The sequence below is a fragment of the Moschus berezovskii genome, chromosome 2 (assembly GCF_049115385.1).
Source record: "Moschus berezovskii isolate FMDL1 chromosome 2, NW_MosBer_1.0, whole genome shotgun sequence".
In the NCBI taxonomy this organism is placed as follows: Eukaryota; Metazoa; Chordata; class Mammalia; order Artiodactyla; family Moschidae; genus Moschus; species Moschus berezovskii.
The window spans coordinates 4,802,387-4,828,793 of record NC_142461.1 but is presented as its reverse complement, the minus strand read 5'-3'; the positions used below and the strand labels follow the sequence as shown (position 1 = coordinate 4,828,793).

The window sequence follows — 26,407 nt, the reverse complement described above, 5'->3', positions numbered from 1 at the left end:
GAGGAACAATTGAAGCAGTGACAGTCTCTATTTTCCTGGGCTCCAGACTCACTGCAGATGGTGGCTGCAGCCGTAAAATTAAAAGACGCTTGCTCCTTGGAAGAAAATCTATGACCAACCTAGATAGCATATTAAAAAGCAGAGAGGGACTTCCCTGGTGGTCCATTGGTTAAGAATCCGCCTTCAGGGTGCAGAAAATGCTGTCCGAGCATTTGTCGGATCCCAAAGCACGGATTTTTATGCTACAGGAATAAATGAATTTATTTCTTGTTGGCAAAAATGTGTTGATTGTAATGGTTCCTATTTTGATTAATAAAGATACGTTTGAACCTAGTTATAATAATTTAAAATTCAGGGTCTGGAACCATAATTACTTTTGCACCAAGCTAATATTTATTTTTGGCCATGTTGGGTCTTAGCTGCGGCAAGTGGGGTTTCTCCTTGCAGTGCACGGGCTTCTCTCTTGTCGGTTCACGCGCTTAGCTTCCCTGAGCCATATGGGAGCTGAGTCCCCTGACCAGGCAGGGAACCCACATCCCCTGCAGTGGAAGGTGGGTTCTTAACCACTGAATTGCTACGTATGTCCTAGGAGCTGAAATTTAAAACTGTAATCCAGGAGACTTTCTAGAAATGAAAGACCTGCATCTACACATCAAAAGGGCTCACTGGGTACCATGTAAATTGATGCTAAATCATCAGCTCTATGGAGAAGGCAATGGCAAGCCACTCCAGTACTCTTGCCTAGAAAATCCCATGGATGGAGGAGCCTGGTGGGCTGCGGTCCGTGGGGTCGCTAAGGGTCGGACACGACTGAGCGACTTCACTTTCACTTTTCACTTTCATGCATTGGAGAAGGAAATGGCAACCCACTCCAGTGTTCTTGCCTGGAGAATCCCAGGGATGGGGGAGCCTGGTGGGCTACCATCTATGGGGTCGCACAGAGTCGGACACGACTGAAGTGACTTAGCAGCAGCAGCAGCAGCATCAACTCTAAGATAGATCCTTATAAAGTCATTGGACTTTAAAGATAGAAAACACTCAGGGCCTCCAGATAAAAATATGAAATAACTTAGAAAAGCAAACTTTGAAAAAATTAACATATATTATATGAGGTACCTAGAATAGACAAATTCATGGAGACAGAAAATAGAATAGAGATTACCAGAGGCTGGAGGGACGAGAGAAGGGGAAGTTATAGTTCAATGAGTACTGAGATTTTGTTGGAGATGATGAAAAAGTTTTAGGTATCAGTTCAGTTCAGTTCAGTCCAGTTGATCAGTCGTGTCCGATTCTCCTCGACGCCATGAATCACAGCACGCCAGGCCTCCCTGTCCATCACCAACTCCCAGAGTTCACTCAAACTCATGTCCACAGAGTCGGTGATGCCATCCAGCCACCTCATTCTCTGTCGTCCCCTTCTCCTCCCGCCCCCAACCTTTCCCAGCATCAGACTCTTTTCCAGTGAGTCAACTCGTCGCATGAGGTGGCCAAAGTATTGGAGTTTCAGCTTCAGCATCAGTTCTTCCAATGAACACCCAGGATTGATCTCCTTTAGAATGGACTGGTTGGATCTCCTTGCAGTCCAAGGGACTCTCAAGAGTCTTCTCCAACACCACAGTTCAAAAGCATCGATTCTTCGGCGATCAGCTTTCTTCACAGTCCAACTCTCACATCCATACATGACCACGGGAAAAACCATAGCCTTGACTAGACGGACCTTTGTTGGCAAAGTAATGTCTCTGCTTTTTAATATACTATCAAGGTTGGTCATAACTTTCCTTTCAAGGAGTAAGCGTCTTTTAATTTCATGGCTGCAATCAGCATCTGGAGAGATTTTGGAGCCCAAAAAAATAAAGTCTGACACTGTTTCCACTGTTTTTCCATCTATTTCCCATGAAGTGATGGGACCAGATGCCGTGATCTTTGTTTTCTGAATGTTGAGCTTCAAGCCAACCTTTTCACTCTCCTCTTTCACTTTCATCAAGAGGCTTTTGAGTTCCTCTTCACTTTCTGCCATAAGGGTAGTGTCATCTGCATATCTGAGGTTATTGATATTTCTCCCAGCAATCTTGATTCCAGCTTGTGCTTCTTCCAGCCCAGCGTTCCTCATGATATACTCTTCATATAAGTTAAATAAGCAAGGTGACAATATCCAGCCTTAACGTATTCCTTTTCCTATTTGAAACTAGTCTGTTGTTCCATGTCCAATTCTGACTGTTGCTTCCTGACCTGCATACAGGTTTCTCAAGAGGCAAGTCAGGTGGTCTGGGATTCCCATCTCTTTCAGAATGTTCCACAGTTTATTGTGATCCACACAGTCAAAGGCTTTGGCATAGTCAATGAAGCAGAAATAGATGTTTTTCTGGAATTCTCTTGCTTTCTCCATGATCCAGCGGATGTTGGCAATTTGATCTCTGGTGCCTCTGCCTTTTCTAAAACCTGCTTGAACATCTAGGAGTTCACGGTTCACATATTGCTGAAGCCTGGCTTGGAGAATTTTGAGTATGACTTTACTAGCATGTGAGATGAGTGCAATTGTGTGGTAGTTTGAGCATTCTTTGGCATTGCCTTTCTTTGGGATTGGAATGAAGACTGACCTTTTCCAGTCCTGTGGCCACTGCTGAGTTTTCCAAATTTGATTACACAACATTTTAAATGCATTTAATGACATTAAATTGTACACTCATGAATGGTTAAAGTGATAAATCATTTTATGTTAACTCATTAACCATTCATGAGTGTACAATTTAATGTCATTAAATGCATTTAAAATGTTGTGTAATCAAATTTGGAAAACTCAGCAGTGGCCACAGGACTGGAAAAGGTCATATAGTTACAACAACATAATATACAAAGTAAAGTACTGGCGGAGCAGCATTGGGACTTCCTGGTGGTCCAGTGATGAGGACTCAGTGCTTTCACTGCCAGGGTCCAGACAGTGTCCACCCCTGGTTGGCGGACTAAGATCCCACAAGCTTTGCGGTGTGGCCAAAACAAAAACAAAGCCCAAAATAATCATTCTTAGCTTGCAAGTTGTACAAAAAGAGCAGAGGGATGAATCTGATCCAAAGGCATGGTTTGCCAATCCTTGCCTTGGGGGTTGAGAATGCTGTGCTGTGTCTCTCAGTTGTGTCCGACTCTTTGCGACCCCGTGGACTGCAGCCCGCCAGGTTCCTCTGTCCATGGCAATTCTCCGGGCAAGAATACTGGAGTGGGTAGCCATTCCCTTCTCCAGGGGATCTTCCGAACCTGGGGATCGAACCCAGGTCTCCCACATTGAAAGAAACAATGGTATACTCACAGTTCCTCCCTCCCATCTGTTGGGTATTATTGTCATGTATTGTATTTTTCTCTATGCTATAAATCCACACAGCTATTATTTTTGCTTTAGGTAGTCAATTATCTTTCAAGGTGATTGAAACAGTCTAAAAATGCCTTTTATATTTACTTTTATTTTAACCATTTCTGGAGATCTTCATTTCTTTGTATAAGAAATGAAGTGCATCCAAGTGCTTATTCTGATATCATAGTCTTCCACAAGAAGAACTCCTTTAAGATTTCTTGTAGTATAGGTCTGCTGGTGATGAAATCTCTCAGCTTTTATGTATCTGAAGAAGTCTTCAGCTCACCTCATTCTTAAAAAATTATATACTATAATTGACTTTTTTGCATACAGTTCGATGAATTTTGAGATTTGCATAGGATCCTCTGAGACTTTCCAGGTGACGTAGTGGTAAAGAATCTGCCAATGCAGGAGACACAAGGGACATGAGTTCGATCCCAGGGTCTGGAAGATCCCCTGGAGAAGGGAATGGCAACCCACTCCAGTATTCTTTCCTGGAAAATGCCATGAACAGAGAAGCCTGGCAGGCTACAGTCCTTGGGGTCGCAAAAAGTCAGACACGTTCAAGCAACTGACCACGTATGCATAACATCCTTTAACCACCAGAATCAGGATACAGAATTGTTGTGCTTTCATTAAAAAAGAAAAAAAAAAGTTTTATTTAGAAATAATTATTGACTCATAGGAAGTTGCAAAAAAATAGCATAGAAAGTCCTGTGTACCCTTCACCTAGACTTCCTCTGTGGTAACCTCTTACATAACTATTGTACAACATCAAAGCCTAACACTGTCAATTCAAGAAACTTACATTAGTATGAGATACTGTTAATCAAACTTATTAAGACCTTATTTACATTTCACCAGTTTTTATACACTCCATATCTCTGTGTGTTTCTGTGTGAGTGCACAGTGGTGTGCAGATTTATGCCATTTATGGATTCGTGTTACCAGCACCTTCATTTTTGAAAGATTGCTGTTTTTTTACTTTTCGGCCATTCCATGTGGCATGCAGGACCTCAATTCCCCCACTAGGGGTGGAACTGACACTCCCTGCAGTGGAATCGTGGAATCTTAACCACTGGACCACCAGGGAAGTCCCCTGAAAGATATTCTTGACGTAGATAGAATTCTGGGTTGATGTTTCTTCAGCACTTTAAAGAGGTCAGGGCTTCCCTGGTCCTCAGTGGTAAAAAAAAATCTGGCTGCCAATGCAGGAGACGTGAGGTCGATCCCTGATCCAGGAAGATTCCACTGCCTCAGGACAACTAAGCCCATGCACTACAACTATTTTGCCTATGCTCTAGAACCCGGGAGCCGCAAGTACTGAGCCCTTGCAACCTAGAAGCCTGCTGCTTCTCCGCAGCAAGAGAAGCCCGCGTTCTGCAACGAGAGAATAGCCCCCATTCTCCACAACTAGAGAAAAGCCCACACAGCAATGAAGACCCAACACAGCTAAAAATAAATAAAATTTAAAAAAACCAAAGATGTCCGCTCATTCTCTCCTGCTTGTATAGTTTGTATGGCTATTAGCATAACTGACGCCATCTTGGGACCGTTCAGTTTCTCCCGTCCTCCCACTGAGCCTACCTATGGCTGGACTGGGTAGTAAGTTAATCCCTTCTCTGTGGTCAAAGGTTTTGTAGTTAATAGACACGGTTTAATGGTTGTTTAGGTCCAGGTGGCCTCCATGCACCACGATGATGAAGACTTTAACTGACATTCCCAGCACCCACGAGACTAGTTACCCATTCATACATCTTGACTTAGGAATGCACTTTGTGTTTCCAAGCAGGCACCTCCACACCCGAGGGAAACTGTGAAATTGTCCCAGGGGCCTCTCGTGGGCGCACAGTGCAGCAGCTGTGAATGCCTCTGGATCGCAGACTGCTGATTCCATCCTGCAAGTTATCCTTTAATAAACTGATCCACTGATCACACGGAGCTGCCTCCCTCACTTTTCAGTCTCAAGACGCCTTTTCAGTTCAGGGGACACTTTCGCTCCCTCTGTCCTCCCACTTACTTTCTGACCAGAAGTCTGCTGGAATTCTTATCTTTGCTCCTTTGAATGCGCTAAAGTATCTTTGGCCCCCTCTGTCTGCCTTCAGGATTTTCTCTTTCTCTTTGGTTTTCAGCAGCTTGACTACGATGTGTCTAGGTGTTTTGGCTTTTGTTTCCTTATGGGATGCATGCATGCTAAGTTGTTTCAGTTCGTGTCTGACTCTTTGCAACTCTATAGATGGTAGCCTGCCAGACTCTCCTCAGTCCATGGGATTCTCCAGGTAAGAATACTGGAGTGAAAAAAAAAAAAAGAATACTGGAGCGGGTTGCCATCCCCTCCTCCAGGGAACCTTCCCAACTCAGGGATCAAACCCGCTTCTCTTACGTCTCCTGCACTGGCAGGTGGGTTCTTTACCACTAGTGCCACCCGGGAAGCCCCTTTTTACGGGGGGCGTTATTCATCCCACTTGGTGTTCCCTGTGATTCTTACATCTGTATTTGATGTCTTCCATAATTTTTGGAAAAGTTTCATCCATTATCTCTTCAAGTATTCATCTGCCTGTTCGCTGTCTTTCTTCTCTCTGCGATTCCAGTTCAGTTCAGTTCAGTTCAGTCGCTCAGTCGTGTTCGACTCTCCGCGATCCCATGAATCACAGCACGCCAGGCCTCCCTGTCCATCACCAACTCCCAGAGTTCACTCAAACTCATGTCCACAGAGTCGGTGATGCCATCCAGCCATCTCATTCTCTGTCATCCCTGTCTCCTCCCGCCCCCAACCTTTCCCAGCATCAGAGTCTTTTCCAGTGAGTCAACTCGTCGCATGAGGTGGCCAAAGTATTGCAGTTTCAGCTTTAGCATCAGTCCCTCCAATGAACACCCAGGATTGATCTCCTTTAGAATGGACTGGTTGGATCTCCTTGCAGTCCAAGGGACTCTCAAGAGTCTTCTCCAACACCACAGTTCAAAAGCATCGATTCTTCGGCGATCAGCTTTCTTCACAGTCCAACTCTCACATCCATACATGACCATGGGAAAAACCATTGCCTTGACTAGATGGACCTTGGTTGGCAAAGTAATGTCTCTGCTTTTTAATATACTATCAAGGTTGGTCATAACTTTCCTTCCAAGGAGTAAGCGTCTTTTAATTTCATGGCTGCAATCAGCATCTGCAGTGATTTTGGAGCCCCAAAAAATAAAGTCTGACACTGTTTCCACTGTTTTTCCGCCTATTTCCCATGAAGTGATGGGCCCAGATGCCATGATCTTTGTTTTCTGAATGTTGAGCTTCAAGCCAAGCTTTTCACTCTCCTCTTTCACTTTCATCAAGAGGCTTTTTAGTTCCTCTTCACTTTCTGCCATAAGGGTCGTGTCATCTGCATATCTGAGGATTCCAGTTACACATATATTAGAAAATTTGACTTTGTTCCACAGCTCCTGGATGCTCTGTTCTGGTTTTGTTTGTTTTTTCACTTATTTCTCTCTCCGTGTTTCAGTTTAGATAATTTCTATTGAACTATCTTCAAGTTTACCAACTCTTTGCTCAGTTTTGTTGAGTCTGGAGATTAGTCCATAGAAGGCATTCATGTCTGCTTCCATGATTTTTTTTTTCTAGAATTTCTGTTTGACTCATAACTTCCATTCTGCTGAAATTCCCCATCGGTTTGTGCATGTGGTCCATCTCTTCTACTAGCATTTTTAATATACAAATCGTGATTGTTTAAAAATCCTTCTCTAGTAGTTTCAACAACAGCATCATTTCCAAGTCTGGCTTGCTTGACTCTGTCTCTTGAGAGTGGATTTTTTTCTTGCTTTTTAGTGTTTTATAATTTTTGACCAAACACCCAGACATTGTGTGTAGAGCAGCAGAGACTAAATTAAGTAGCACCGGTTCCTGGAAATGAGCATGTACCTTTCGCTAGACAATCAGTGTAAGACTGAAGTCAGTGCACTTAGGGGCTGAGCTGGTTTGGACTAGCATCATCTCAAACTTCGGATGAGGACTGGGTTGCTGGAAGGTTTTTAACAATGGTCCTACTTCACCCCCTCAACTTTCCATCCCTCAGCTGGGTTACTTGTTGCTTGGTTTGCTAGCCTGTTGTGGGGGGCAGGTGGCTCTTATTCTGATCCACCCTCAGTCTTTGGCAACTGTATCCCTGGGTTTGAGAAGCCTCATTCTCAAAGATCATAAACTTCCTTAGTGATCCTCTCCTCCTCCCAATGGCAGCAAAACTCTGGTTTGTATTTTGGCACTTCCATGCAGGGGAGTTTCCTGCCCCGCCCCAACCCCTGGTGATAGGAGCCCTGTAATGGTATCAGCATAGGATCTTGGTCCACGAGGGTTTCTGCCCCTCCCACGTCCCCCAGCCCTGACAGGTCGTCACATGTGCACTGTGGGGGAAGGGCTTGCCGCGGGTCCCCAGCAGCTCCAGATTTTCATTCTATAGAGGAGACGGGTCCTGGGGAGGGCAGGACTTCCCGCCCTCCACGCAGCTGCAAGGATTCCACTCCTCTCCAGGCTTGATGGAGGCCTGAGGAGAGAAACGTGCAAAGGCTATGTGCGTCCTCAACTCCCAGGGATCCACAGAAGGCCTGCAGCAATGCGTCACAGATTTAGCCTGAATCCCTTACGTGCTTGGCACCTGGCAGATGCATAATACATACTTATTGCATATCGGGAGGAAATCATGGACTTTTCGAAGTCTGTTTCTGCACCTGTTAAACGGGGGTGATGGGGCCCACCTTACCGAGAGCTCACATGAGACAATGGCTATGAGAGGGTTTGTGTTCAGTGGTGGTGGTTTAGTCACTAAGTCCTATCTGACTCCTGCGACCCCGTGGACTGTAGCCCACCAGGCTCCTCTGTCCATGGGATTCTCCAGGCAAGAATATTGGACTGGGTTGCCATCTCCTTCTCCAGGGAATCTCCCTGACCCGGGAATTGAAACTGGGGCTCCTACATTGCAGGCAGAACTTTTTTTTACCAATTGAGCTACGAAGGAAGCCCAGAAGAAGTGGAGAGCAGCAAGTACCCACACAGGGTGATAAATCCTGGGGTCTCTGCTTCCTCACCTGGGGGAGAGCTAAGAAGTGCGGTGAGACCAGGACTGAGGGAGAGACGGGCGTGGGTGGCGTGGGTGGCGGGGACAGTGGTGGGAAGACAGCTGCAAACCAAAGGGGAGCTCTAGTTCAGACAGTCTGGATTTAAACTCTGGCTCCCACAGTAAATCCCTATCTGACCTGGGGTAAGGTAAATAACCACTCCGTTTCCTCATCTGTAATATGGGGTTTGAGATTCATGATAATTAATTAAAGCTTGTCAAGAGTTTAGAATAGTACTTGGCATAAAGTACTTGACAGATATCAAGGTTTTCTGTTTGGTTTTACTAATCCCTTGATATCTATGGACTTAACAGAAGCAGAAGATATTAAGAAGAGGTGGCAAGAATACACAGAAGAACTGTACAAAAAAGATCTTCACAACGAAGATAATCACGATGGCGTGATCACTCACCTGGAGCCAGATATCTTGGAATGTGAAGTCAAGTGGGCCTTAGAGGGCATCACTACGAACAAAACTAGTGGAGGTGATGGAATTCCATGAGCTATTTCAAATCCTGAACGATGATGCTGTGAAAGTGCTGCACTCAATATGCCAGCAAACTTGGAAAACTCAGCAGTGGCCACAGGACTGGAAAACGTCAGTCTTCATTCCAATCCCAAAGAAAGGCAATGCCAAAGAATGCTCAAACTACTGCACAATTGCACTCATCTCACACGCTAGTAAAGTCATGCTCAAAATTCTCCAAGCAAGGCTTCAGCAGTATGTGAACCGTGAACTTCCAGATGTTCAAACACGTTTTACAAAAGGCAGAGGCACCAGAGATCAAATTGCCAACATCCGCTGGATCATGGAGAAAGCAAGAGAGTTCCAGAAAAACATCTATTTCTGCTTCATTGACTATGCCAAAGCCTTTGACTGTGTGGATCACAATAAACTGTGGAACATTCTGAAAGAGATGGGAATACCAGACCACCTGACCTGCCTCTTGAGAAACCTGTATGCAGGTCAGGAAGCAACAGTTAGAACTGGACATGGAACAACAGACTGGTTCCAAATAGGAAAAGGAGTACGTCAAGGTTGTATATTGTCACCTTGCTTATTTAATTTATATGCAGAGTACATCATGAGGAATGCTGGGCTGGAAGAAGCACAAGCTGGAATCAAGATTGCTGGGAGAAATATCAATAACCTCAGATATGCAGATTACATCACCCTTATGGCAGAAAGTGAAGAGGAACTCAAAAGCCTCTTGATGAAAGTGAAAGAGGAGAGTGAAAAGGTTGACTTGAAGCTCAACATTCAGAAAACCAAGATCATGGCATCTGGTCCCATCACTTCATGGGCAATAGATGGGGAAACAGTGGAGACAGTGTCAGACTTTATTTTTTTGGGATCCAAAATCACTGCAGATGCTGATTGCAGCCATGAAATTAAAAGACGCTTACTCCTTGGAAGGAAAGTTATGACCAACCTAGATAGCATATTAAAAAGCAGAGATATCACTTTGTCAACAAAGGTCCCTCTAGTCAAGGCTATGGTTTTTCCCGTGGTCATGTATGGATGTGAGAGTTGGACTGTGAAGAAAGCTGATCGCCGAAGAATTGATGCTTTTGAACTGTGGTGCTGGAGAAGACTCTTGAGAGTCCCTTGGACTACAAGGAGATCCAACCAGTCCATTCTAAAGGAGATCAATCCTGGGTATTCATTGGAAGGACTGTTGCTAAAGCTGAAACTCCAATACTTTGGCCACCTCATGCGACGAGTTGACTCACTGGAAAAGAGTCTGATGCTAGGAAGGATTGGGGGTGGGAGGAGACAGGGACAACAGAGAATGAGATGGCTGGATGGCATCACCGACTCAATGGACATGGGTTTGAGTGAACTCTGGGAGTTGGTGATGGACAGGGAGGCCTGGCGTGCTGTGATTCATGGGGTCGCAAAGAGTCGGACACAACTGAGTGACTGAACTGAACTTTACTAATCCCTTCATTCATCTATTCAACAAATATTGAGACCCTAGTATGCGCAAGGCATTGGCAAGGTGCTGGAAACAGGCCATTGAATTTGATGGGGTTCTTTCTTGTTAGTGATCAAGAAAAGCAGTCACTGGACATTAAATGGCCATTGTAAGGAGCACTCTAAACTTGAAAGTGCTGCGGAATATAAAAGTGTATGTCTGAAGAGGCAACCTTTGAGCTGAGAGGTGAAGAACAAGCAGGAATTTGCAGATAAAGGGCAGCAAGGGTGGGAATTCCCTGCTGGTCCAATGGTTAGGATTCGGTGCTTTCACTGCCAGGGCTCAGGTTTGATCCCTGGTCAGGGAGCTAAAATCCTGCAAGCCACGTGGCGAGGCTAAAAAAAATTTTTTAATTGGGGGGGGCAGTGTAGGGAAGAGTGTGTCAGGTAAAGGGAACAGCAGATGTAAAGGCTGAATTAGGAAGATGCAAGCACCTGGAAAAAGGCCAGGGAGGTTACAGATCAGGGGGAGAAGGAGGGCGGAGGGGGGCAGAGAGAGAGGGAGGTGGGGAGGAAATGCCATAGGCCTCATCCTCAGAGTTGAGTTTTATCTTAAGATCAATGAGAGGGGCTTACCTGGTGGAAAGTGAAAGTTGCTCAGTCATGTCAGACTCTTTGTGACCCCATGGACTATACAGTCCGTGGAATCCTCCAGGCCAGAATACTGGAGTGGGTAGCCTTTCCCTTCTCCAGGGGATCTTCCCAACCCAGGGATCGAACTCAGGTCTCCCGCATTGCAGGTGGATTCTTTACCAGCTGAACCACAAGGGAAGACCCGCAAGCTCCCAATGCAGGGGACCTGGGTTTGATCCCCAGTCAGGGAATTGCTGCTGCTAAGTCACTTCACTCGTGTCCAACTCTGTGCGACCCCATAGACGGCAGCCCACCAGGCGCTGCCATCCCTGGGATTCTCCAGGCAAGAACACTGGAGTGGGTTGCCATTTCCTTCTCCAATGCGTGAAAGTGAAAAGTGAAAGTGAAGTCGCTCAGTCGTGTCTGACTAGTAGTGACCCCACGGACTGTAGCCCACCAGGCTAATCTGCACATGAGATTTTCTAGGCAAGAGTACTGGAGTGGCTTGCCATTGCCTTCTCCGGGTAAGATCCCACATATTGAAAGTAAGCTGGGCACCACAACTAGAGAAGCTCCGCGGGCTGCAACAAAGACCCAGTGCAGCCAAAACAAATGACGAATTTTTAAGGGAAAAGATCAATGGGAAGCTGTTGGGGAGGATAAGCCAGAGCTCCCCCTGTAGGGGAAGGGCTTCCCTCCTTGCTCAGTCGGTAAAGAATCTGCGTGCAATGCAGGAGATCTGGGTTCAGTTCCTGGGTTGGGAAGATCCCCTGGAGAAGGAAATGGCAACCCACTCCAGTATTCTTGCCTAGAGAATCCCATGGACAGAGAAGCCTGGCAGACTACTGTCCATGGGGTTGCAAGAGTCGGACACAACTTAGCGACAAACAGACAGATAAGCCGGAGAATGACATGATTAACTTTGGGTTTTTAAAAGCAGTCCGGCCAGCTGTGCAAATAATAGATCTGAGGAGAACTGGAATGGAAACAGGGAGCCTTAGAAAGCAGAGAAAAAAAGTGGAGCACGGCACACCCAAGGCAGCAGGGAGAGCCAATTCTTTTTCCCTCCTGAGCCCCAAGACAAAAAACCTGCTTCTCAGTTCAGTTCAGTGGCTCAGTCGTGTCCGACTCTTTGCGACCCCATGAATCACAGCACGCCAGGCCTCCCTGTCCATCACCAACTCCCGGAGTTCACTCAAACTCATGTCCATCGAGTCGGTGATGCCATCCAGCCATCTCATTCTCTGTCGTCCCTGTCTCCTCCCACCCCCAATCCTTCCTAGTATCAGACTCTTTTCCAGTGAGTCAACTCGTCGCATGAGGTGGCCAAAGTATTGGAGTTTCAGCTTTAGCATCAGTCCTTCCAATGAACATCCAGGATTGATCTCCTTTAGAATGGACTGGTTGGATCTCCTTGCAGTCCAAGGGACTCTCAAGAGAGGGAATTTGCTAGAAAGTCCGAGTTTCTTACCAGTTCTAAGATATGGCCACCAGAGGGCGCAAAACACCCTAAAGAATCTCAGGATCAGCCCAGATCCTCCGCCCCCTTGACTGTCCTGGGACTCAAGGACAGCCCCAGGCATCCCCTCCCCTCTTGCAATTAAAGGGCTGAGTCCCGGGCCCACAGGAGCCAGCCTCCGGTTCCTTTGTTAGAAAACCGTGAATAAACTGAAGGCATCATGTACCGGGAGCCTGAAAACCTGAGCTCTGATCCATTTCCCCACCGCTCCCGGACTTGGGCAAAGTACTTCATGTCTCTGCTTCCCCCTCCCCAACATTTGCAAGAATCCTCGCTACTGTTTCCCTTTCGGTCCCTCATTTGGACCAGGGTCCATTTGCTCCCTCGGCCCTCATTTCAGAGAGAAATGTAAAGGGGTTCAGAGCCTAGTGTTTGAGTCACCTGGGTTTAATCTCCATTCCAACCACAGGTGACTTCACCTGTCAAAGCCCCAGTTAACTGGAAATCCTGATACATCCCTTGCAGGGTTGCAAATTATGAGATAATGTCTCTAGTGCTTAGAACGTATTAATTGCTCGATATAAGGTTATTATGCAGACAGAAATTTGACTCACATTCATTAAGAGCTTACATAATGAATCTCCAGGATTGGAGCTTTAAGAGTAATTCTTTTTGTGCCTTTTGGCAAGATTTCTTCCCCTTTTTTTGCCTTTTCTGAGCCTCAGTTTCTCCAACAGAAAAACAAGAGGGTGAGTGGATCCTCAGTGGGAGCCATTCCAGCCCTGGCCCGCCGGGCTGTTTCTAACCCCCTGGCGCGAACCTCCCCCTGCTCCCTCCCTTTCTTCCATCTACCCATCACTGGTTCATTCAGTCAACAATTATTTATTGAGTATCTACTATATTGCAGGTGCAGGAAACAAAACAGACATCAAAACAGGTGTCCAGCACTGACAGCCAGTCTGTTGGAAGCATGTTTGTTCAAAACCTTCTTTGTCCTCCCTTTCAGCAATCAATCCTGCAGGTTATTTTGTGTTTGGAACAGGAAAAAAAAAAATTGTGCCAAGAGTTTATTTCCGTGCATCTCTGTGTGGCTGTGTACACACACACATTTATATTTAACATTTGCAGCAGCGTTGTCATGGGAACCATTTTTTGGTGTCTCTGGGCATGAGGGCTGCCTGTGAGTGGAGGAGCTTTTATGGAACACCCCCTGCATGTACTTTTGTGCGCCGCACCATCCTGCTGGGAGAGTTCCCCCAAGAGCCTTTGTCGGCCTTTTTGATCATTGCTGCCTGTTTTTCTCATTGATCTTGTCGGATGTGAGTGAAAATGACTGGGGGTGTGGGGGTGGGGGTGGGGGGCTGAATGTCAAGCTCAGCGACTGGCAGAGCCAGATCCCCCTGGACATCTGCCAGGGAGCAGCGTGGATAGGTCAGCTTGGGCTTTTTGTCTTTTTAAACCCTTGATTTGGGAATGTTTGAGGCTTTGGGGAAGACTTGGATGAAAAGACAAAAGCAGCCAGGGAATGTATTTTCAGAAACGACAGCTGCAGCAGCCACTTTTGAACTTGGTAGGCAGTGCCAGAGCTGGGAGGGGCGCAGTGCGGCCAGGGGGAGAGAAGGGACGCGCTCTTCATCACGCAGCTCCTCGGGGGGCCTGGCCCGGTCCTTGGCGCTTTGCATACGTTATCTCTTCTAATCCTCCCATCCAGCCTGTAAGACAGACACTGTGGTTCTTAGCAGGAAACTGGGATGGAGAGAAAAAGGGGCCAAGCCAGGAAGTGGCAAAGCTGCGAGAGGCAAACCCAGGCTGCAGGCTGACTGCAGGGTCAGGGTTCTACCCCCTGCTCCAGCCACTGGAGCCCTCTCTGCAGCCAGAGGTTTCTCTCAGTCCAGGCCAGGATTTGAGGGGAGAGGCCACCAGGAATGGCAGCCCATAGATGCAAGTCCTAGCGCAAACCTCAAGTCACAGGGGCAGACCCCCTTCCTAGGGGGGCCGGGAGATGAACAAATCAAATCTCTGCAGACATTGTGTGTTTAGTCACTAAGTCATCTCCAACTCTTTGCGACCCTTTGGACCGTAGCCCTCCAGGCTCCTCTGTCCATGGGATGCAGACATTATCTTCACTGTATATAAAGGCGCTGGCTTGTGTTTCGGTGTCACGAGAGCTTACCAGCGGAGAAGGCAATGGCAACACCCTCCAGTACTCTTGCCTGGAAAATCCCGTGGATGGAGGAGCCTGGTGGGCTGCAGTCCATGGGGTCGCTAAGAGTCAGACACGACTGAGCGACTTCACTTTCACTTTTCACTTTCACACATTGGAGAAGGAAATGGCAACCCACTCCAGTGTTCTTGCCTGGAGAATCCCACGGACGGCGGAGCCTGGTGGGCTGCCGTCTATGGGGTCGCATAGAGTCGGACACGACTGAAGTGACTTAGCAGCAGCAGCAGCAGCAGAGTTTACCAGGCATTGCTTCACTTCTTTATATTATAAAGTCCATGAGACCAATGCTATCACACCATTACTCTACTACAGATAAAAAAGTGAGAGGCACAGAGAACTGAAACGTCTTGCCCAAGATCACACAGCTAATGAGCTGAGATTAGAACCCAAGCGAATTGGTTTTGGCACCTGAGCCTTTCTGGTCTGTGATCTAGGATTCTGCACAGAGCCACATGGACTCTCCCTTCCCCAAACAGCTCCAGCTGAGAGGTAAGAAAAGTTAAAGGAACAGGAAATAGGATCTTCTTTTATTTTTCATGGCTGCACCTCACGGCACATGGAACTTCCCCAACCAGGGATCAAACCCGTGCCCCCTGCAGTGGAAGCTTGGTGTCATAACCACTGGACCACCAGGGAAATCCTGAGGGTCCTCTTTTATTGATGTGTTCGGCCCTGAGCTACGTCTTTCTACCTCACAACTTTAGCAGTCCATTGGAACTACTAGGATCGCCTTTACACAGATGACAGGAGTCAAGGTCCGGCCCGGTGAAGTGATTGGCTAAGGTCTCAGAACTGGGATTTGAGCCAAGACCTACATTTTCCAAAGTCCAAGCCCTATGCTCCAGGAGTAAGATAGCACTGCCCTGGGCACTTCTCCTACATTTCTCAGCTACAGTGCCAAAGAAGTGTTCGGGCGTTTTGCTGAGAACGGGGAAAGCCATTCTAGAAAATCTTGTAAGGCAGAGGACTCAGACCTGCCCAGACCGAGGTGCTCTCTCAAACCTGCCAGGGCAGGGTTACACTCAGTAACTCAACCAGCACCCATCCCGCAACTGTTTTCAGAGCGCCGCCTACTGCCAGGCTCCGGGAGTGCAGCAGAGACTGCGAGTCACAGGCCTTGCCGTGGGGGCTCAGCTTCTAGCCGCGAGCAGCCGCGATCCAAGTAAGTGCCTGTGCGAGGGATCCAGGGAGCTGTGGGTGTGGATGAGAGGCCGCCGGGCCTGGGTTGGTAATTGATGTCCATGTTTTACATTTATTCAAGGACTTGAGAAGGTCAAGGATATCACTTAGTGCTTTTGGCCAAAGTTGAAAGTTGGCTATGCTACAGCATGAAATGAAAGAGGTTTCTATTTTCTTCATGTTCAGAAAGCAGGCTGTTGGTACCGTTAGGATTCACCTCCTCTCCCCAAGCCGTTTCCAGCTTCACAGAAAAGGTAAATAAGTGAACGTCTGTTGAATACTTATTATGTGCCAGGTACCAGGCTACATCAGTCCCTTATGCACGCAGCATGATAGAATCACACACACACACACACAAATCGCCCCACCACAAAAGCAGCAGGAGGTGGGGATGAATTAAGTTTGTCTGGGAAGGAGGCAAGTCAAGGAAAGTTTCTCCTGTAAGACGATACTTGCACTGGGTTTTGAAGGATAAGTAGGAGCTCACTAGGCAATCCAGGAGCAGAAGACACTTCAGGTGGAGGAAACAGCATCTGGAAAGATTTGGAGACGTGAAAGTGTTTGGCTGTTCAAGGTGCATGTCAGTAAGGAAGTGGGAGGGGCTGAGCGAGGGTGCAGAGCGCAGGCCACAGGGCCTCGGCACCTGGCTGAGGAAGCCGGCCTCTGTCTGAGCTCCACGCTCCCTGCAGAAGGGTGAGAGCCAAGCACCTTCTTCCACTTCTCTATCCAAGTGGAAGCAAAGGCACACAAGTGGGGAGGGGGGAAAGAGCATGACTGCCAAGTTTGGGAAGCTGAAAAACGTTCATCTGCAGAATTAATTCCTCATCGCTGCTATTTTCATTCTCGTGCTGGTGGGAAAGGCGGAGCATAGCAGCGCGCCTCAGCCCTTTGCCAGGTGTCTGGAGCACTGGCAGGCTGGCTCCCATAGAGATCACTGGAGCCAGCCTGCTGCTTGGCACCAGCTGTGGGCATCTGGAAATCCAGCTTCCTCTTCTGGTCATTAGATGTGGGGGGGAGGTCAGAATCCAGGATTTTCCCAAGGCAGTAAACTTGGCAGGATGATTAAATGGCATTAGGCTTGACAAGGGCCAGGGGGAAGGATATCTGGACCACCCAGGATAGAGAGATGTGGTTTTCAGGTCCAGGATGGGGTATGTGGGTGACTCTGAGAAGTCCTTTGGTTTAGAGCGAGCTGGTGGCCTGCCGGGCGGGTTCTAGAGACCTTTCACTAGGCCAGGCTCAGTAACCATCAGGTTGGTCTCAGTAATGGGGTAGCTCGGAAGATCTGGTGTGTGGGTTGCTGTTGTTCAGTTGCTGAGTTGTATCTTTTTGCGACCCCCATGGACTATAGCCCACCAGGCCCCTCTGTCCATCTCCAGGCAAGAATACTGGAGTGGGTTGCTGTTTCCTCCTCCAGGGGATCTTCCCCACCCAGTGATCGAACCCGCGTCTCCTGCATTGGCAGGTAGATTCTTTACCAGTGAGCCACCAGGGAAGCCCTGGGTGTGTAGAGGGTTCTGTTAATAAGGTCTGGAGCAGTGAGGTCGCCTGCTGCTTTGCCCTGGGCCTAGCGGACATGTCCTGAACACGCTGGGTAACAGCCAGACCAGAGAGGAAGGAAGGCCTGTTTCGATTCAGCTTCTACGTGGAGGCAGTATTGGTAGCCACACTGGAGGGTAATGAGTTAATGTGTCTAAATGAGTTAATACATGTAAAGAGATTTGCCCAATGAATAGTACATAGTGAGTGTTCAGTAAATGTTAGTTTTGTTATTGTTGGGTTGTTTTCTTTCTCTGACCAAACCGTGAAGCATTCGGGATCTTAGTTACTTGACCAGGGATCCAACCCATGCCCTTTGCAATGGGAGTGTGGCGTCTTAACCACCGGACTGCCAGGGAAATCCCTAGATGTTGTTTTAATCTGCTAGACACACTAATGGTTGTCTTCCATTTGCTAGCTTATTTAATCCTCACATCAGCTCTAGGAAGTAGGAATTAACAGGTTAAAAAAGTGTACTTTTTACAGGTGAGAAAACTGAGGTGTAACTGAGGGTAACATAACTCACTCCAGAGCACATAGTTAAAAAAGTGACAGAGCTGAAAGGAACCTCTACAACGCAACAACAATTAAAAAAAAAAAAAGCAACCCAATTAAAAACTGGGCAAAAGACTGGAATAGATACACATTTCTCTGAAGAAAGTATCAAAGTAAGCACATGAAAAGATGCTTGATATCGGTAATCATTCAGTTCAGTTCAGTTCAGTTCAGTCGCTCAGTCGTGTCCGACTCTCTGAGACCCCATGAATCACAGCACGCCAGGCCTCCCTGTCCATCACCAACTCCCGGAGTTCACTCAAACTCATGTCCATCGAGTCGGTGATGCCATCCAGCCATCTCATTCTCGGTCGTCCCCTTCTCCTCCTGCCCCCAATCCCTCCCAGCATCATTGCTGCTGCTGCTAAGTCGCTTCAGTTGTGTCCGACTCTGTGCGACCCCATAGACGGCAGACCACCAGGCTCCTCCATCCATGGGATTCTCCAGGCAGGAATGCTGGAGTGGGTTGCCATTTCCTTCTCCAAGGCATGAAAGTGAAAAGTGAAAGTGAAGTTGCTCAGTCATGTCCGACTCTTTGCGACCCCATGGACGGCAGCCCAACCAGGCTTCTCCGTCCATGGGATTCTCCAGGCAAGAGTACTGGAGTGGGCTGCCATTGCCTTCTCTGCCCAGCATGATTCAGTTCAGTTTAGTCGCTTAGTCGTGTCCGACTCTTTGCGACCCTGTGAACCACAGCACACCAGGCCTCCCTGTCCATCACCAACTCCCGGAGTTCACTCAAACTCATGTCCATCGAGTTGGTGATGCCATCCAGCCATCTCATTCTCTGTCGTCCCTGTCTCCTCCTACCCCCAATCCCACCCAGCATCAGAGTCTTTTCCAGTGAGTCAACTCGTCGCATGAGGTGGCCAAAGTACTGGAGTTTCAGCTTTAGCATAAGTCCTTCCAATGAACACCCAGGATTGATCTTTAGAATGGACTGGTTGGATTTCCTTGCAGTCCAAGGGACTCTCAAGAGTCTTCTCCAGCACCACAGTTCAAAAGCATCAATTCTTCGGGGATCAGCTTTCTTCACAGTCCAACTCTCACATCCATACATGACCACGGGAAAAACCATAGCCTTGACTAGATGGACCTTGATTGGCAAAGTAATGTCTCTGCTTTTTAATATGCTATCTAGGCTGGTAATAACTTTCCTTCCAAGGAGTAAGCGTCTTTTAATTTCATGGCTGCAATCAGCATCTGCAGTGATTTTGGAGCCCCAAAAAATAAAGTCTGACACTGTTTCCACTGTCTCCCCATCTATTTCCCATGAAGTGATGGGACCAGATGCCATGATCTTCGTTTTCTGAATGTTGAGCTTCAAGCCAACCTTTTCACTCTCCTCTTTCATTTTCATCAAGAGGCCTTTGAGTTCCTCTTCACTTTCTGCCATAAGGGTGGTGTCATCTGCATATCTGAGGTTATTGATATTTCTTCCGGCAATCTTGATTCCAGCTTGTGCTTCTTCCAGCCCAGTGTTCCTCATGACATCATTAGGAAAATACAAACCAAAACTACAATGCAATTCCACTTCACACCTATTAGGAGGGTTATTATAAAAACAGGAAGGAAGAAAGAAGAAAATAAGTGTTGGTGAGAATGTGGAGAAACTCTTGTGCATTGCTGGTGGGATACACAATGGAGCAGCCATTGTAGAAAAACTATGAGTATGGTGGCTCTGCAAAAAATTGAACAAACAACTACCGTATGATTCAGCAATTCCACTTCTAAGAATATATCCCAAATAATTCAAAGCTGATACTTGTGAACAGACACTTGTGCACCCATAAGTTCATGACAGCATTGGTTACAATAGCCAAAAAGTGGAAACAACGCAAATCTCCACTGATACCTGAATGGATAAACGAAATATGGTATATCCACTCAATGGGTTAGTATTCAGCCCTGAAAAGGAATTACATTCTGACACATGCCACAAGATGGATGAACCTTAAAAATATGAAGTGAAGTTAGCCAGACACAGAAGTATTGTATGAGTCCATTTACATGGGGTTCCAAGAGTAATCAAATTCAAAGAGACAGAAAGTAGAACAGTGGTTGCCAGAGGTTGGAGGGAGGAGAGAATGGGGAGTTATTGTTTATTGGGTACACAGTTTCAGTTTGGGATGTTGAAAAGTTCTGGTAATACACAAGGTAATGACTGCACAACAATGTGAATGCCAAGAACTGATGCTTTTGAACTGTAGTGTTGGAGAAGACTCCTGAGAGTCCCTTGGACTGCAAGGAGATCCAACCAGTCCATTCTAAAGGAGATCAGTCCTGGGTGTTCATTGGAAGGACTGATACTAAAGCTGAAACTCCAATACTCTGGCCACCTCATGCGATGAGTTGACTCACTGGAAAAGACTCTGATGCTGGGAAGGATTGGGGGTGGGAGGAGAAGGGAAAGACAAAGAATGAGATGGCTGGATGGCATCACCGACTCGATGGACATGAGTTTGAGTAAACTCTGGGAGTTGGTGATGGACAGGGAGGTCTGGCGTGCTGTGATTCATGCGGTCGCAAAGAGTCAGACACGACTGAGCAACTGAACTGAACTGAACTGAATGCCCCTGAATTGTACACTAGAAATGGTTACAATGGTGAATTTTATGTTGTATCTTACATTTTTGTTTTTATTTTTTGTATTTTTTATGTTGTATCTTACAACTAAAAAAATGAAAGAAAAATAAATGTCCGAGTTGGATCAGGACCCAGGTCTCTTTGTCCCCAGGATCCCCTGGGATGGTTCCCTGGGCCCACTTTCTCCTTTCCAGGAAAATGCACTCCATTTTTGTTCAAAACTGACCAGCAGACAGACTTCCCTGGAGAACCAGTGGTTAAGGATCTGCACTCTCGATGCAGGGGGTGTGGGTTCTATCCCTGGTTGGGGAACTAAGATCCCACATTCATGCAGTGTGGCCAAAAAGTTAAACAAAAAGATTACTGAGCAATAGAGAGAAAAGCCAGCGTCTTGATGATGATGGACACACCCAGTCGGAATTAGTTCTCTTATCCAAACAAGGCAAGTGATATTCAACTCAAAAGACAGGCAGATTCTGAATTAGAATGTGGATGAGTCAGAACGTGGTAACTGTGCTCCTTCTCTCTGACCCCCTCCCACTCCCACTCCCTGTGCCCCCCCAGCAGGTATCACTTTGTGTCAGGCAGTCAACGAACATTTTACTGAGCCCTCTGGTATATCACAGGGTAGTTTTCATATACCATCTGGGTACCTTACAATTTAACTCAACCCTGACACCATCTACCTGAAGACAGTTTCAAATCCCACAGTTAGTTTATAAAGGATGGTCTGGGAAGGCCTCTCTGATAAGATGAAGTGAAGGGCTCAGTCCTACAAGGTTCGGCCACAAGCCCAGCCTGTTATCTGTGCTTCTGATCCACTGGCTAGAGACGGAGGTTCCCATGATCCCTCCTTGGGTTGGAATTAGTTACTAGAGCAGCTTACAGAACTCAGAGAAACATTTCCCTTAGTAGATCACCAGTTTATTATGAGAGGATGTGACTCAAGAACAGCACAGGGCAAAGGACAGGGAAAGGGGTGCAGAAGCTTCCACACCCTCTCTCTGCACCGACCTGGAGGCACTCACAACCTTGTCCTTGTGGGTTTTTATGGAGCCCTCATCACAGAGGGCTACAGTTCACGGGGTCAAAAGAGTTGGGCATGACTGAGCATACACACACACACACACGCCCTCACGTATAGCATACACTTGATTGATTAAATCTTGGGCCACTGGTGGTGGAACTCAGCCTCCAGCAGAGGGACTGAAAGTTCAGCTCTCTAATCATAAGGTATACTCCCCTGGGAGCCCAGCCCCTCCTCCTTAGATGACTTAGGGGCTTCCCAAACATCACTTCATTTACATAACAAATGAAACCTTATCACTCTCCTAGCTTCAGTTCTGTTCAGTTCAGTCTCTCAGTCCTGTCTGATTCTGCCACCCCACAGACTGCAACACACCAGACCTCCCTGTCCATCACCAACTCCTGGAGCTTACTCAAACTCACGTCCATCAATTCGGTGATGCCATCCAACCATCTCATCCTCTGTCGTCCCCTTCTCCTCCTGCCTTCAATCTTTCCCAGCATCAGGGTCTTTTCAAATGAGTCAGTTTTTCACATCAGGTGAGCTTCAGCATCAGTCCTTCCAATGATATTCAGGACTGATTTCCTTTAGGGCTGACTGGTTGGATCTTCTTGCAGTTCAAAGGACTCTCAAGAGTCTTCTCCAGTGCTACAGTTCAAAAGCATCAATTCTTCTGCGCTCAGCCTTCTTTATAGTCCAACTCTCACATCCATACATGACTACTGGAAAAACCATAGGTTTGATTAGATGGACCTTTATTGGCAAAGTAATGTCTCTGCTTTTTAATATACTGTCTAGGTTGGTCATAGCTTTTCTTCCAAGGAGCAAGTGTCTTTTAATTTCATGACTGCAGTCACCGTCTGCAGTGATTTTGGAGCCCCCAAAATAAACTCTCATTGTTTCCACTGTTTCCCCATCTATTTCCCATGAAGTGATGGGACCAGATGCCATGATCTTAGTTTCCTGAATGTTGTTTTAAGCCAGCTTTTTCACTCTCCTCTTTCACTTTCATCAAGAGGCTCTTTAGTTCTTCTTTAGTTTCTGCCATAAGGGTGGTGTCATCTATGTATCTGAGGTTATTGATATTTCTCCCAGCAATCTTGATTCCAGCTTGTGCTTCCTCCAGTCCGGCATTTTACATGATGTACTCTGCATATAAGTTAAATAAGCAGGGTGACAATACACAGCCTTGACGTACTCCTTTCCCTATTTGGAACCAGTCTGTTGTTCCACGTCCAGTTCTACCTGTTGCTTCTTGACCTGCACACAGATTTCTCAGGAGGCAGGTAAGGTGGTCTGGTATTCCCATCTCTTTCAGAATTTTCCACAGTTTATTGTGATCCACACAGTCAAAGGCTTTGGCATTATCAATAAAGAAGAGTAGATGTTTTTCTGGAACTCGCTTGCTTTTTCAATGAACCAACAGATGTTTGCAATTTGATCTCTGGTTCCTCTTTTCTAAATCCAGCTTGAACATCTGGAAGTTCACGGTTCACATACTGTTGAAGCCTGGCTTGGAGAATTTTGAGCATTATTTTGCTAGAGTGTGAGATGAGTGCAATTGTGTGGTAGTTTGAACATTCTTTGGCATTGCCTTTCTTTGGGATTGGAATGAAAACTGACCTTTTCTATTCTAAGGGCTCTAGCAACTCTACTCCAGGATGGAATGAAGACCAAATATATATTTCTTATTATAAATCACAATATCACAAGCACACAATATATGTCAGGCACTATTCTAGGGCCTGGAGATACAGCAATGAACAAAACAGAATCTCTACTCTTGTAGGGTTAACGTTCTAATGGGGAAAGATGGACTGTAAATATGAATATGTAAATATGTCACTGGTTAGATGGTGATAAATATAATGAAGGAAATTACAGTAGGATAGAGTGGGGTGAGGTTGGGAGTGTTGTTAATTTATAAGGGATGATCTGGGAAGGCCTCTCCTATAAGGTGGCAGTTGAGTACGGAAAAGAAGGAAGTGAGAGGATGAGCAGTACTATATCCTAACGACAGGAAACAGAAAGTGCAAAGGCCCTGAGGCCTGAAATGTATAAAAGGAACATCCAGGAACTTCCCTGCTGGTCCAGCGGTTAAGATTTCACTTCCACTGTAGGGGGCAAGGGTTCTATTCCTGGTCAGCGAAGATCTTGCATGCCTTGTGATGCGGCCAAATAAATAAATAAATAAAATGGTAGTTATTAAGAAAAAAAAAGGAACATCCAAAAGGCCAGTGCACTAAAGAAGACTAGAGGAGCAGCTCAGGGAGGTAAAGGTGGTGGGGGTGGGAGACAGAGATCCCCCAGCGCCTCACAGGTCACTGAACAGATTTAGGTTTTTACTCTAACTCAGAAGTGAGGGCAGTGGAGCGCTCTGGGCACAGAAGTGGCAGGATCTTAACTTTTCAATGTAAATCATTATGGGGATTATTATTATTATTTGGCCATGGCAGCTTGTGAGATCCTAGCCTCTCTCCTGCAAGGAAAGCATGGAGCCCTAACTGGTGTACTACCAGGGAATTCTATGGGGGTTATTTAACTTGTAGATCCAATTACCTCTCTCTTTTCCCTATTAGATGTGCTCTCGCTAGGGTCCCAGCACAGAGTCTAGTATGTAGATGTCACTCAGTAAATGCCTGTTAAATAAGTTCTGAAGAACTGTGATTCCAGAGGCACACAGGGGACGAATGGCCCATCCTTGAAGTGGGAAAAGAGGGGGATGGGTGCGTGTAGGCATACCCAACTTCTTAATGAGAGGATGGTATCAGGTCATGAGAAGCACCTTGGTCCAGCAGTGAGAAGAGCTTGTGAGTTTCAGTCCAGGCTGTGTTGCTCACTTGCAGGGTGACCTTGAGAAAAATCATATCTGGGCTCTAACCTTAAAACCAGGACCCTAAGGCGATCCCTAAGGCACCTTCAGTCCTGACTAGACTCATTATAATACTTTAAACAATTATGGTAGATAAAAGTAACATAAAATTTACTGTCTTACCATCTTAGGATAGTATTTTTTGCTCCCTCTTCCATGCTGGTGAAGCTGCAGTATCTCTTGTTGTAGAACTGCTGGGGTCTATGGTCAGCCACAGAAATAGCTCAGAAATGAAGACCCCTGCACACACATATGGGCAAAGGCAAAGGAGTAGGATGACTTGGCCTGGGAAGTGGGGGTGGCTGTGGCAGCAAGCTTTGCCTTGGAGGGAAGAGCTAAAGGATGTAGCTTTGTTGAGGTTCTGACCATGCCCTAGGCCCTGGTGATGCTCTCTATGGACCAGCTCCTCCAAGTCCTGCTTTAATCCTTTAGAGGCAGACCTCCTGTCTTCCTTTTGCAAATGGCCAAGAGAAATTAGGAAACTTGATTAAGGTTGATCAGCTAGTCTGCAAGGTTAGAATCCAGATCTCTCTGAAAGTTTACAACCTTTGAAAGGAACCTTTACAGGGCAGCCTACCACCAGGCCATGTGATGCTGGGCAGGGCCTACTGGCATAGCTCTTTACAGAAGAACATTCATAGCTGATTATGAACCAGCTTCAGTATAGGTAATGGGGCAAAATATTTACTCTTTTTTTCCCCACAGGGGATTTCTCCTATCCATGTTCATTTCAGATGAGTGCCCTATAGTCGCTGCTTCTTCAATCTTCTTCTGCCTTCTTCTTCTTCTTCTTTTTTTTTTTTTTAATGTTCTTGGTCTCTCATCTCTGTCTTAAATCCCTAGGGTCTAGATCTTACGTCACTAAGTTCCACGCCCAGGCCTTGGTGGAGGTTTGCATGTCTCAGAGTGGAACACCTGATGCAAACCTTCTGTGGCTACTAAAGATGGCTTCTATTATGCTAAAAGGCTAGTCCACTCCAGGAGGAAAAACAAGGGAAAGGGCCAGAGAATTCCAGCTTGCAACAATATTTTCAAAAGTTTTCAATTCAGAAATTAAAGGGTCCCCCTGAATCCAATCTTCCATTCATTTAGAGAAACAGCATGGAGACCCCACATGATAACAAGTAAGCAAAGCACCATCACTCAGCCTTGAGAAGATGTAGAGACTAGATCTTCACCTGCCTGCTGGCACAGCACGCCAGGCCTACCTGGTGAGCATAGCTCTGCCTGGGGAGTGAGCAAAGGCTGTCTAGAGGAAGTGGGGCCTAAGTCAACCTTGAAGCATGAGGGGAATTAGCCAATAGGCTGAGAAAAGAGAGAATGGTTTGGGATTGTAGCCCACATATGGATCCCAGGGCGAGGAGGATGGCCTTGTTTGCAGTGGAACAAGGTGGCTGCAGCTCTGGATGTGAAGTGGAGAATAGCAGGATAGAAGCAGAGTCCAGATCCTGAGGCTGTTTTATTTCTTTACTTGTTTATGGCTGCACTGTTGTGGTGCATGGGCTCAGCTGCCCTGCAGTATGTGGAATCTTCCTGGATCAGGGATCGAACACATGTTCCCTGAGTTGATAGGCAGACTCTCAACCATTGGGCCACCAGGGAAGTCTCCTCAAGGGTCCTGAATTTAAACTGAATCCTGAAGACAATGTGGGAGACATGGACAGCTCTCTGCAGGCAATTTCACAAGATCAGCTTAGCTTGGGACAGTGCTCCTGGCCAGTGTGGGGAGGTTACTCTGGGGAAGGCAATGGTGGCAAATCAGAACTGGAGTCAAATGCCTGGGTTAATTTTTTAAAATATTTATTTATTTGACTGTGCCAGGTCTTAGTTGCAGCACAGATCTTTAGCTGTGGCATCAGAACTCTTAGTTGCAGCATGTAGGATCTAGTTCCCTGATCAGGGTTCAAATCTGGGCCCCCTGCACTGAGAGCTTGGAGTCCTAGCCATTGGACCACCTGGGAAGTCCCAGATGCCT

At 46.6% G+C, this 26,407-nt stretch overlaps 1 protein-coding gene across 1 annotated transcript in view; it reads left to right on the top strand.

Annotated features, from left to right (window-relative positions):
* Window positions 1-15,622: 15,622 nt before the first annotated feature.
* The window catches only part of EIF4G3 (eukaryotic translation initiation factor 4 gamma 3), a 370,046-nt gene continuing 359,261 nt past the window's right edge, over window positions 15,623-26,407 (top strand). The window contains exon 1 of the mRNA XM_088843307.1: window positions 15,623-15,836. The gene's annotated coding sequence lies outside the window, so the exon portion shown is untranslated. The remainder of the gene's footprint in view (window positions 15,837-26,407) is intronic.